Source organism: Malaya genurostris, chromosome 1 (genome assembly GCF_030247185.1).
Source record: "Malaya genurostris strain Urasoe2022 chromosome 1, Malgen_1.1, whole genome shotgun sequence".
Taxonomy (NCBI): Eukaryota; Metazoa; Arthropoda; class Insecta; order Diptera; family Culicidae; genus Malaya; species Malaya genurostris.
In genome coordinates, this window is record NC_080570.1 from 91,066,304 (window position 1) to 91,079,153 (window position 12,850).

A 12,850-nucleotide genomic window follows, 5' to 3' on the forward strand; every position below is an offset into this window, starting at 1 on the left:
TATTGCTGCGTTGAGGTTCCATAGGTTATCGTTATTATAACGACAATAATAAAAATCTAATCACAAAGCATGTTTCATGCAGCAGTTTCAACCATATTACCATATTACCGCTATTCGTACAGAGAATTAGTACAGGACTGGAGCGAACACAAATAATCGTTCAAAACAGCCCCTCACCGGAGGGCTGTTTCAAACACTACGCAAAACACTGAACTCCGTTTAATTGGGTTTAATCCAAATAAACCATGAGAGTAAAACAATCCTGGAATTAAAACGAAGTGTTTTTCTCGGTAATCAATATTCAGAATGTTCTTTTACTGTATTTGCATTGCATGCTGCTATTGGGTATTGGACTTTCGGCATGTGAATATTATCATCTGCTAGTGGAAATCGTATCCGTCCTTTTTATTTCTTCGAGGAGCTGTTAAATACATCAGCAGCGTTAATCAGTTAATACTGTACGTACAAACAATGACTGGGGTCAAGTTGTAGGACACTCCAGCGACTATCATGGTGCTCGCATAAGCTTCGATTTGCCAAAAAAAAAAAACTATCGTGCGCAGTACACTTGCAAGCTCCCGGCCGAGCGGTGACGGGAGAGGAATAACGAAGAGGATGTTTCTTTCAGTTCTATACGAAGTAACACTCTCCAATTCGGTTTCTCTTTTATGTCATTGTATTGATTCATCCACGTATTTGAGTTTAATATCACGAAATTCACCTTTTCTGAGTTTCAACTTTTTCTTTTTGTGCTTTTCGCTCGACAGCTACTTATTCTCAATAGTGAAGGATTAGGCTGTTTTTGGGAGTTCTTTCCCACAATCTAACAAAAGTCACTAACGATTGTTAATAAGGCTAACACTTCACGCAGTCTCACTAAGCTCGGCATATCAGTAGGTGTATGCACATATGAACGTACACCCTACTACAGTAAGTCTATTGCATACTCCCTGAGTTTGTAAATCTATTCACAACACTTCATGGTGAACTCGTCGGATATATGTCTCCACATTTACTTGTTTACATTAATAAAAGAAGTTATTCTTCAACACCTACTTTTGTTGTCGTATATTATCAACACTACCCTAACACGAGCAATGGTTGTGTCTAACTATTTTTCTTTTGCATGTGAATATCAAACACTGCACATGAAACTGTTAAATCTTCACTCACCACAGCAATCTTTCACTCAATTCTTTAAAGGTCTTCAGAAATCTATTATATCCCATTTTAAACAATATGTCTTACTTGACTTTGAGGTCACTTGATTCTTTTGATGTCAATAGGGCGAAATTGAACCATAATACAAAATTATAATGCGAACCATTTGTGTAATTTCGACGAGCTACCTCAAGCCTCACAATGCACACATATTCCTATGGCTACTGTATTATACTCCGAACTGAACTAGCTACTAACTTGTCTACGGGCCGACGCCCGAGCTAACGGATATTTTCCGCGCACTCTGAGACTGAACTACCTCAATAACTCTTCCCAACTATGGGTTTTTAAGCTCCTAGCTTTTTCTTTCGGGTGAAACCCGAAGATTTTAGTACAAGCCGAGCTTGTGATGTCAAGTAGAAAGTTCATCCGACTTTCTCCCGAAGTTCTACCGAAAGTCGAGACCACTGTCGCTAGGCCAGAGGCAGTGACCAGTGTCCGTGAAAATAATAGCTTTGTTTTTACAACATTGCTGCGCTGACTAATGCCCGCAAATGTGCACGCTTCAATAACAAAGTTTATACCTGAAGGTTGCAGCTACGCTGATATAAGAGTTTCCTTCACAATTTCCTACTTTTTCTACAATACTAGCAAATTCGAAGGAAAATTTGCTAAGGGCGCTGCACACTGGAAGAGTGCTCACACTCCATGTATGTAGAGGTGAACTCGCTCTTGGAGTGATTCCTAACATAATGTGAAAGATTGTGGGCTGACTCGCAGCAGTAACCCACTCGCAGTAAGTGTTTACTCCTGCTGACTCTCACTCATCGCACCCAAAAGAAAACACCACTCGTGTTCAAAATGTACCTTGTTGTGAGTCACTCATAAGCGTACGCGAAGGAGTGCGAGTAAGACAGAATACGTCTCGCCATCGCTCGAAAATGTGCTGCGTGCACTGGACTCTCGCTCTATTAGCAACACTGCCCGCCGGAGCGTGAGTAAAAGTAATTTCACTACCATCATCATAACAAGATCCCACAAAGGCAGTTATTTCTTGGGAAACATATGACTACTAGTTCGGTTATCAGCGAATTAGCATATTTGGCAACTTACTGATAATAGCTACCGATTGATGTAGTTTTTAAGTAAGTTTAGATAATTTCATACATATTTTATTTCGTCGCATAGAGCATAGGTATAAAACTTTTAACACAGTTTACCCTATAATTCCGGAACCGGAAGTCGAGCCAAGATAAAATTCGGAAATTTCGTATGAGACCACGAGACCTTCCATGTGGACCTAAGTTTGTGAAAATCTATTTAACCATCGCTGAGAAAAGTGAGTGAAATCCATTTTTGAATATATGACAACTGTATCCGGTGCTTCCGGAACCTAACCTAACAGTATATGATATAAAATAAAATAATATATTATAACATAATATAATATAAAATAATCTATCTATCTATACATATAAAAATGCAGAGATCATTCTTTGTAATCGCATCACGTAAGAACGGATGGACGGATTTACATAATTCTTTTTTTGTTTGATCTGCTTTTACCCCCACCGGGTTCGTACATCAGAAAAATTAGAAAAACTTGCCGAAAAAGTGGGAAAAATCCATAAAGTTGTTTTGTATAGACAATGGAATTTTCTACTGAAAAAGTAGCCAATGATCTACGATTGATGTTTGGCTCGCATCGAGGTGCATAAGTGCTTGGTCATTGAGAAAAAGAATACTAGATCGTTGAAAAAATTGTTTGGCGCGCAACGAGTAGTTTTGTGTGAAGATTTCGCATGCATATTTGATACATGTGATTCTTTATTTCGAGCCACGTGTTCAATTGGTTATCAAAATTATTGCTTACTAAATGACTGGCGGAATACATATGAGTGCTCTATAAATACCGCTGTAGGTAGAAGAAAAAGTTCTGATATCGTTGAACAGTTGATGAATTGTGATTAATGAATAATATTGGCCATCCCGGCCTAACAAATCGGTACTAACATGTGATTAGGGCATATCGTGCGATATGCCCTTTTGAAAGTTACGAAAAATAATGCTCATTACTCAAGTTTTAAACATGAAATTCAAGCATATTGCGCACAATACCGTAGATTGGGCTTCTATCTACGAGATTATATCGATTATTGTGTAAATGAAGATTGTAGAGCCGAGCAATGAGCATTATATTTTGTAACATTCGCGAGGGCCTATCGTGCGATATGCCCTAATCACATGTTACTACCGAAATCAGAAAATTTTTGAATAAATCAATGCAAAGATTGTGCTGTAGAAGCGTTTAGGTCAAAATAAGAGATTTTCCTAGCAGTTTGTTTTCTAAGGATTTAGATTATACTAAGCGCACATAATAAGTGGTTATTAGATATCAATGTTCAAGATGATCCATTATGATGATTGAGACAGCCATTTCATGTTAAATATTCTTCGAAGAATGTTCAAATAGGTAAGATCAATATCAAATTACAATTTAAGCGTCGTCTCTCTAAGCAACCAAAGGTCCCCAGTACCTGAAAAATATCCACTTTATTAAAGCTCTAAAGTTTGCGTGGCACTTTTTGGCGCACATAATAAGTGGTTATTAGATATCAATGTTCAAGATGATCCATTATGATGATTGAGACAGCCATTTCATGTTAAATATTCTTCGAAGAATGTTCAAATAGGTAAGATCAATATCAAATTACAATTTAAGCGTCGTCTCTCTAAGCAACCAAAGGTCCCCAGTACCTGAAAAATATCCACTTTATTAAAGCTCTAAAGTTTGCGTGGCACTTTTTGGCAACTTGAACACACAGAACAAGTTCTAAGAAAACTTTTTCGCTGCATAAAAGCTGTGCAAGGAAGTGCTTCAAAGTTTGTTCTGTTGCGTCGGGTGAACATTCAAATGAGTAATTCCTAAAAAACGGACTGTTTAGAATGATGTTTAAGTCAGATCTAAGTCAGGTGGACTAAATACAAATTGTAACATATGGATCAATAAGTCCCGAGACTAACAATGGAAACAACATTTTTTTTCGCAAAATTTTTTTTTATTCATCAACATAATCACCTTTTAGGGTGATACAAGGTTCCAACGTTTTTCCAATTTTTCAATACCATGTTTATAAAAAAATTTATCTTTCGCTTCAAAATAAGCTTCAGTTTCAGCGATGACCTCCTCATTTGAGCCAAATCTTTTTCCCTGGAGCATTTTTTTAAGATCAGCAAAGAGCCAGTAGTCACTGGGGGCTGAATCTGGCGAGTATGGGGGGTGGGGAAGCAGATCAAAGCCCAATTCGTTCAATTTCGCCATTGTTTTCATCGATTTGTGGCAGGGTGCATTGTCTTGATGAAAAAGGATTTTTTTTTCTCTGCATGTGCGGTCGTTTTTTTTTTGCGATTTCTTCTTTCAAACGCACCAGTAAGTCAATATAATAATCACTGTTGATCGATTTACCTTTTTCGAGGTAGTCAATGAAAATCACGCCATGCGTATCCCAAAAAACTGACGCCATGACGTTGCCAGCTGACTGCTGCGTTTTCGGACGCTTAAGACGGCTTTCACCAGCTGTGCGCCACTCAGATGACTGCCGCTTCGACTCTGGAGTGTAGTGATGTATCCATGTTTCGTCCATGGTCACGTAACGACGCAAGAAATCTTTTATGTTGCGAGTAAATAGCGATAAACTGCTTTCTGAATCATCGACTCGTTGCTGTTTTTTTCCATCGAAAGCAATCGCGGCACCCACTTGGAAAAAACCTTTTTCATGCTCAACTTTTCATGAAGGATAGTAAATACACTTCCATATGATATCTGTGTCATCTCAGCAATCTCACGGAGCTTCCCTTTACGATCTTTCATTATAATTTTTGTCACTTCACTTACATTTTCCGGTGTAACGGCTTCTACAGGTCTACCCGAGCGTTCCGCGTCATTTGTGTCGGCACAATTGACATAAAATGTTGAATTTGATGCCGTGCGATGGCGTTGCTGAACTGAAGATTGATTTCGCTCCAAGGTGACAGGGTCTGGTTCAAGGTACTTGGGAAACTACTTTGGTATTTAATCCAGTCAACATTTTTTATCAAATCGTATGGAATATTAACTGAATTAGCAATGGTGTCATCGTAATTGTAATTGTGGAGCCCCACAGAATTCCGTGCGAATTGAAATCTCCCAGAATTGTCTATTAAAATCATTTATTATTTTCTTTATATTTTCTTATAGTAAAACATTTCAATAAAATTCTGTGACATTGTCAAGCCTATTGGAACGAGACTCTGGAAGTTATGGACCTTTAACTATGGCTAAACATTCTTAAAATGTTACATTATAATAAATTATAAAAGACAAAGTATGATTTTTTGAAAATGTTAGACCCTACAGGCTCCCTGGAATAATAAATGGTTTCCGTTAAATTTGCAGGCAAAAAACTTTAAACGCGTTTTTCTCGAAAGCAGGTTGTGAAAGTCCGTGTCCATCGTCATTCAAAAACTACTGCACCAATTTTGTTCAAATCTTGCACGCACTTTCTACATATAAAAAACCAGGTCCCAACGTTTTCTTTTTAGTTGTTTGTAACTTTGGGATGGTTTAATAGCTACACACTTTAAAAATTTTACATCTTATTAGATGCACATAAATGGAGCGTCGCAATTCACGCAAATTTACGTGGAAGAACATTTAATATTGTGTCTAAAACTCCATGACATGAAACTCATTGAAATAAAAAAAAAGAATTTTATAGCAACCCACCGCGACTTGATCCGAGAATCATTGGATCGCTAGTTCGTCTGATAAGCGACTGAGCCACAGAAGCATGCATATGCCTGGCCGGTAAAAGGTAAATTTAAATTCATACAGTCGCACCTGCTAGTAGAACGCAAGTTACAGTCGAAACCATTAAAATTCAAGCTCATCTAACATTAAGTCATTACAAATGAGATTTTCCGTCATTTGACAAATTAGATCTTTATGAATTACATCGTATAAGAGATTAAGTCACCTGTAAAATTCAAATTTTTTAAGAGTGTACAAATAGCGGATTTTTTCGTGAAAAATCGTAGTTTTCACTTTAACAACCACCAAAAATTTAAAAAATAAAAAAAAACAAACAGAAACGTTGGGGTCTAGAAAAACTTCTTCTCTAACTATGCTGCGTTCATTTGTTCACTTCTGATTAGTCTGCGCTGGGATACAGTGGACACCGTTAATCATGATTAACGCATATTCGTGCGATATGCCCTTTTGAAAGTTACGAAAAATAATGCTCATTACTCAAGTTTTAAACATGAAATTCAAGCATATTGCGCACAATACCGTAGATTGGGCTTCTATCTACGAGATTATATCGATTATTGTGTAAATGAAGATTGTAGAGCCGAGCAATGAGCATTATATTTTGTAACATTCGCGAGGGCCTATCGTGCGATATGCCCTAATCACATGTTACTACCGAAATCAGAAAATTTTTGAATAAATCAATGCAAAGATTGTGCTGTAGAAGCGTTTAGGTCAAAATAAGAGATTTTCCTAGCAGTTTGTTTTCTAAGGATTTAGATTATACTAAGCGCACATAATAAGTGGTTATTAGATATCAATGTTCAAGATGATCCATTATGATGATTGAGACAGCCATTTCATGTTAAATATTCTTCGAAGAATGTTCAAATAGGTAAGATCAATATCAAATTACAATTTAAGCGTCGTCTCTCTAAGCAACCAAAGGTCCCCAGTACCTGAAAAATATCCACTTTATTAAAGCTCTAAAGTTTGCGTGGCACTTTTTGGCGCACATAATAAGTGGTTATTAGATATCAATGTTCAAGATGATCCATTATGATGATTGAGACAGCCATTTCATGTTAAATATTCTTCGAAGAATGTTCAAATAGGTAAGATCAATATCAAATTACAATTTAAGCGTCGTCTCTCTAAGCAACCAAAGGTCCCCAGTACCTGAAAAATATCCACTTTATTAAAGCTCTAAAGTTTGCGTGGCACTTTTTGGCAACTTGAACATACAGAACAAGTTCTAAGAAAACTTTTTCGCTGCATAAAAGCTGTGCAAGGAAGTGCTTCAAAGTTTGTTCTGTTGCGTCGGGTGAACATTCAAATGAGTAATTCCTAAAAAACGGACTGTTTAGAATGATGTTTAAGTCAGATCTAAGTCAGGTGGACTAAATACAAATTGTAACATATGGATCAATAAGTCCCGAGACTAACAATGGAAACAACATTTTTTTTCGCAAAATTTTTTTTTATTCATCAACATAATCACCTTTTAGGGTGATACAAGGTTCCAACGTTTTTCCAATTTTTCAATACCATGTTTATAAAAAAATTTATCTTTCGCTTCAAAATAAGCTTCAGTTTCAGCGATGACCTCCTCATTTGAGCCAAATCTTTTTCCCTGGAGCATTTTTTTAAGATCAGCAAAGAGCCAGTAGTCACTGGGGGCTGAATCTGGCGAGTATGGGGGGTGGGGAAGCAGATCAAAGCCCAATTCGTTCAATTTCGCCATTGTTTTCATCGATTTGTGGCAGGGTGCATTGTCTTGATGAAAAAGGATTTTTTTTTCTCTGCATGTGCGGTCGTTTTTTTTTGCGATTTCTTCCTTCAAACGCACCAGTAAGTCAATATAATAATCACTGTTGATCGATTTACCTTTTTCGAGGTAGTCAATGAAAATCACGCCATGCGTATCCCAAAAAACTGACGCCATGACGTTGCCAGCTGACTGCTGCGTTTTCGGACGCTTAAGACGGCTTTCACCAGCTGTGCGCCACTCAGATGACTGCCGCTTCGACTCTGGAGTGTAGTGATGTATCCATGTTTCGTCCATGGTCACGTAACGACGCAAGAAATCTTTTATGTTGCGAGTAAATAGCGATAAACTGCTTTCTGAATCATCGACTCGTTGCTGTTTTTTTTCCATCGAAAGCAATCGCGGCACCCACTTGGAAAAAACCTTTTCCATGCTCAACTTTTCATGAAGGATAGTAAATACACTTCCATATGATATCTGTGTCATCTCAGCAATCTCACGGAGCTTCCCTTTACGATCTTTCATTATAATTTTTGTCACTTCACTTACATTTTCCGGTGTAACGGCTTCTACAGGTCTACCCGAGCGTTCCGCGTCATTTGTGTCGGCACAATTGACATAAAATGTTGAATTTGATGCCGTGCGATGGCGTTGCTGAACTGAAGATTGATTTCGCTCCAAGGTGACAGGGTCTGGTTCAAGGTACTTGGGAAACTACTTTGGTATTTAATCCAGTCAACATTTTTTATCAAATCGTATGGAATATTAACTGAATTAGCAATGGTGTCATCGTAATTGTAATTGTGGAGCCCCACAGAATTCCGTGCGAATTGAAATCTCCCAGAATTGTCTATTAAAATCATTTATTATTTTCTTTATATTTTCTTATAGTAAAACATTTCAATAAAATTCTGTGACATTGTCAAGCCTATTGGAACGAGACTCTGGAAGTTATGGACCTTTAACTATGGCTAAACATTCTTAAAATGTTACATTATAATAAATTATAAAAGACAAAGTATGATTTTTTGAAAATGTTAGACCCTACAGGCTCCCTGGAATAATAAATGGTTTCCGTTAAATTTGCAGGCAAAAAACTTTAAACGCGTTTTTCTCGAAAGCAGGTTGTGAAAGTCCGTGTCCATCGTCATTCAAAAACTACTGCACCAATTTTGTTCAAATCTTGCACGCACTTTCTACATATAAAAAACCAGGTCCCAACGTTTTCTTTTTAGTTGTTTGTAACTTTGGGATGGTTTAATAGCTACACACTTTAAAAATTTTACATCTTATTAGATGCACATAAATGGAGCGTCGCAATTCACGCAAATTTACGTGGAAGAACATTTAATATTGTGTCTAAAACTCCATGACATGAAACTCATTGAAATAAAAAAAAAGAATTTTATAGCAACCCACCGCGACTTGATCCGAGAATCATTGGATCGCTAGTTCGTCTGATAAGCGACTGAGCCACAGAAGCATGCATATGCCTGGCCGGTAAAAGGTAAATTTAAATTCATACAGTCGCACCTGCTAGTAGAACGCAAGTTACAGTCGAAACCATTAAAATTCAAGCTCATCTAACATTAAGTCATTACAAATGAGATTTTCCGTCATTTGACAAATTAGATCTTTATGAATTACATCGTATAAGAGATTAAGTCACCTGTAAAATTCAAATTTTTTAAGAGTGTACAAATAGCGGATTTTTTCGTGAAAAATCGTAGTTTTCACTTTGAACAACCACCAAAAATTTAAAAAATAAAAAAAAACAAACAGAAACGTTGGGGTCTAGAAAAACTTCTTCTCTAACTATGCTGCGTTCATTTGTTCACTTCTGATTAGTCTGCGCTGGGATACAGTGGACACCGTTAATCATGATTTTTAGGAAGTGTCCTCATAAATACCGACTTATTTCTCAATATTTTTCAACGCAAAAAATACAAAATGTTGTTCGAATGATGCTTTTCATCATGCAAAACATTGGAATTTATTTTGTTGAACTATGAATCTGGAAAAAATTAGTAAAAATGATGATTTTTTCATCGTTTAGACCCTACCTCCCCTTAAGCTATCGCTGTCCAACTTGTGCTCTTGGAGGAATATAATCCGAAGCAATGCAAATGTATAATGTTAAAGTCATTAAAATTTAAGGCTATGTTTGATGTAAGCCATGTTTCACACAAAGCAAATACATCACATTTTTGACTATGCGACAAAACTTTAAATGAATCAGGTTTTGGTATGATGCTTCGACAATTTCACTGCAGGACAGTGATGGAATCATTTGCGGCGGATGATAAATTATCCATCAAATGATACAAAACCTGAAAGAACTGGCTATTGAGCTGATAACTGTTTCAAAAAAGTTCTAGCTATTGGAAGGAATCAAATTGTGAATTTAACAAACCAGGAGGCACAGTTTTTACTTTTAACTTTGGCTTTTTAGATTTAACTAGGGGATTTTTTCTTGAAGGTGTAATTTTTTGTGTCTTTTTTGGTGATTTGGGGGGAGGGGGGATTTCCTCCTCTTAACAGAATCTTGAGGAGTGACTTCATTATTTTTATCAGAGTCAGATACCTCTGGTTCTAGATTTGAAAAACCGTTTTCTGTTTCGAGTGGGGAGACATCAATAATTGTTTTAAGCATTTCTGCATATGTGCACTTAGACCGTACTTTTGAAGAAAGCCTAATTTTATCTTTACGAAACTTGAATGCAGCGCATACTCAAAGATCATTTATCGCAAAGATTATCCTTATGGGGCCCTTGACATTTTATACATTTAGACTTATTACTACAATAAATTGCTGTATGTACGAATTTTTTACAGTTCGCTCAATTCATAACATGCGGTACGAAAAGCCGAACAGGAAGACGAATTTTATCGATATAGGACATGTCTAGGCAACGCAGATCCGGTAAATGTTACTTGAAACGAATCTGAGGGACGATAAGACTTATTTCCATCAACAATAGATGCTGAGTACAATTGTTTGCACTCGAGTATCTTAACTCCCTCAAGCATGGAGTTTTTTAAACGAACAACTCCATTTTTAAGAATATCATCGGCTGTCAGACTTGCTTCCGTGACAACACCGTCAATTTCCACCTCCTTCGATGAAATGTAAACTTTATATTCAACAGCAAATAATTTACAGTATGCAATGTTCACCTGTTTCAAATCGTCAACAACAACTCGAATTTTATCTCTATTAACTTCAGAGATTTCTATAACTTCAAAGAAATGTGATGTCAAATTTTTTGTAATTCGCATCAAATTTAATGCCTTTTCTTTGCGTCAAAAATAGATTATCCATGGCCCAGTGGTACCCTCTGGATAATGTTTAGCCCTTGGAGAATTTAAGATCTTACTAGTATCCGGAATCGGATTCGGATGATCTTCCATGAGATCATCCATTACATTAATTGTTATTTTTTGTAAATTAATAATATCAAAATGAAAACTTATATATAGTGAAAATTTCAATTATAAGAGAAATAAAAAAATTAAATTAAATTAAATATACCTTGTTGCTGTTGTCTCTGTTCCTCTATCGTAAAGAACGATGTGAAGCTCACCCAACGATTTCCAATTGGCAGTCATTTGGTATCGTTTTCTGCTATCTCAGTTGCTCGCCGTCGTTGTGGTCACCACTTATCTTGTTGTGCTGCCTGTACCTGACCCCAGGTACAGTGCTATTGATCTTGGTGGCGATCAAATGTGATCCTTGCAGTGTAGCACCTCACGATATATGTCGTCTCTTTCGATCCTACGCAACGTACAAATTCTGGTACCTGGTAGATCAGCACTGAGTTGCTTTAGCACCTCTGTGCCTTTGCACCCCTTCGTATTCGCACCTTTATGCGATGGCACCTCTGTGACTCGTCACTTCTATGCGCTCGCACCTCTGTGCGTATGAACGGGATGGCCTTCGTTGCTCGTTTTCCAGTCGGGAAACGCCCCGAATATTGCCCTTTGTGATTAGCACCGTTAACTCACGAGCCAGTATAATCGAAACACAACCTCGCTTGAATGCTTTTAACTGAATGAAATGAAAGGTCTTGTAACCTCACATAAAGTTCCTGAATTTTATTCGAATCCGACTTCCGGTTCCGGAATTACAAGAAAAAAAAAAGAAAATAAGTGCACTTACTTTTCTCAGAGACGGCTAAACCGATTCTTACTAACTTAGATTCAAATGAAAGGTAAAATTGTCTTTACAAATTACCTGAGTTTTATTTTGATCTGACTTTCGGTTTAGGAGCTACAGTGTGATTAGTGAAAAAAACCTTATTTCAAATTTCTTTTTCACTTTTCTCAGAGATGGCTTGACGAGATTGTAGCCATAGACTCAAAAATTGATCCCAGTCACTTTTCTTAAACCAACTTCGATTATACCGGTTCCCAGATTCCGGTTTCGGAAGTATCTCTTTTCGTTTCCTCAGAGATGGCCTAACCACCTGAGTACTGTTTCACTCTGTAGGTTATACTTGTTTATGGACAAACCTTTTTGTTTTTTAATGATCAAAGAAAATTATTTTGAAGAATACCACACATTTATATATGAGAATATGTGAGATATGAGAAAAACACTAGGTGGATTAAACAGATTTTTGTTTAACACGGGGATTTTTTTTAAGGGTGACATTTTAGGTGTCTTTTTTGGTAAATTTGAGGAGTACCTCTTTCTTTTAACTGACCCTAGGGTAGTGATGAACGAACTACTTTCACTATCTCCGTCAGATTCCTCTGGCTCCTCTGGATTTGAAACCCCATTTTCGGTTTCCAAAGCGAGGACATCAATGACCGCATTTCTGCATATGTGCGCTTAGATCGTGCTTTTAAAGAAAGCTTCATTTGGTCTTTGTGCAACTTTAATTCAGCGCATACTGAAAGATCATGAAGACTCCCCACAATAAACACATTTTTCAATTTCTTTATTACAATCATTATCTGAATGGGATCCCTCCCATTTTATACATTTTGGCTTATTACTACAGTAATTCGGGGGGTATAAGATTCATTCTAGGATTTGGCATCAAATTTTCGTCCATGGATTCATCCATTACATTGAATTTTAAATAAAATTTGTAAATTATAAATTAAATCAACAATATAGAGCACTC

The 12,850-nt window shown here is 36.9% G+C and overlaps 1 protein-coding gene across 2 annotated transcripts in view; it reads right to left on the reverse strand.

Moving 5' to 3' along the window:
- Positions 1-12,850, reverse strand: part of LOC131440701 (glutathione hydrolase 1 proenzyme-like) — a 147,510-nt gene that overhangs the window by 7,604 nt on the left and 127,056 nt on the right. The gene's annotated exons all lie outside the window — the stretch shown is intronic.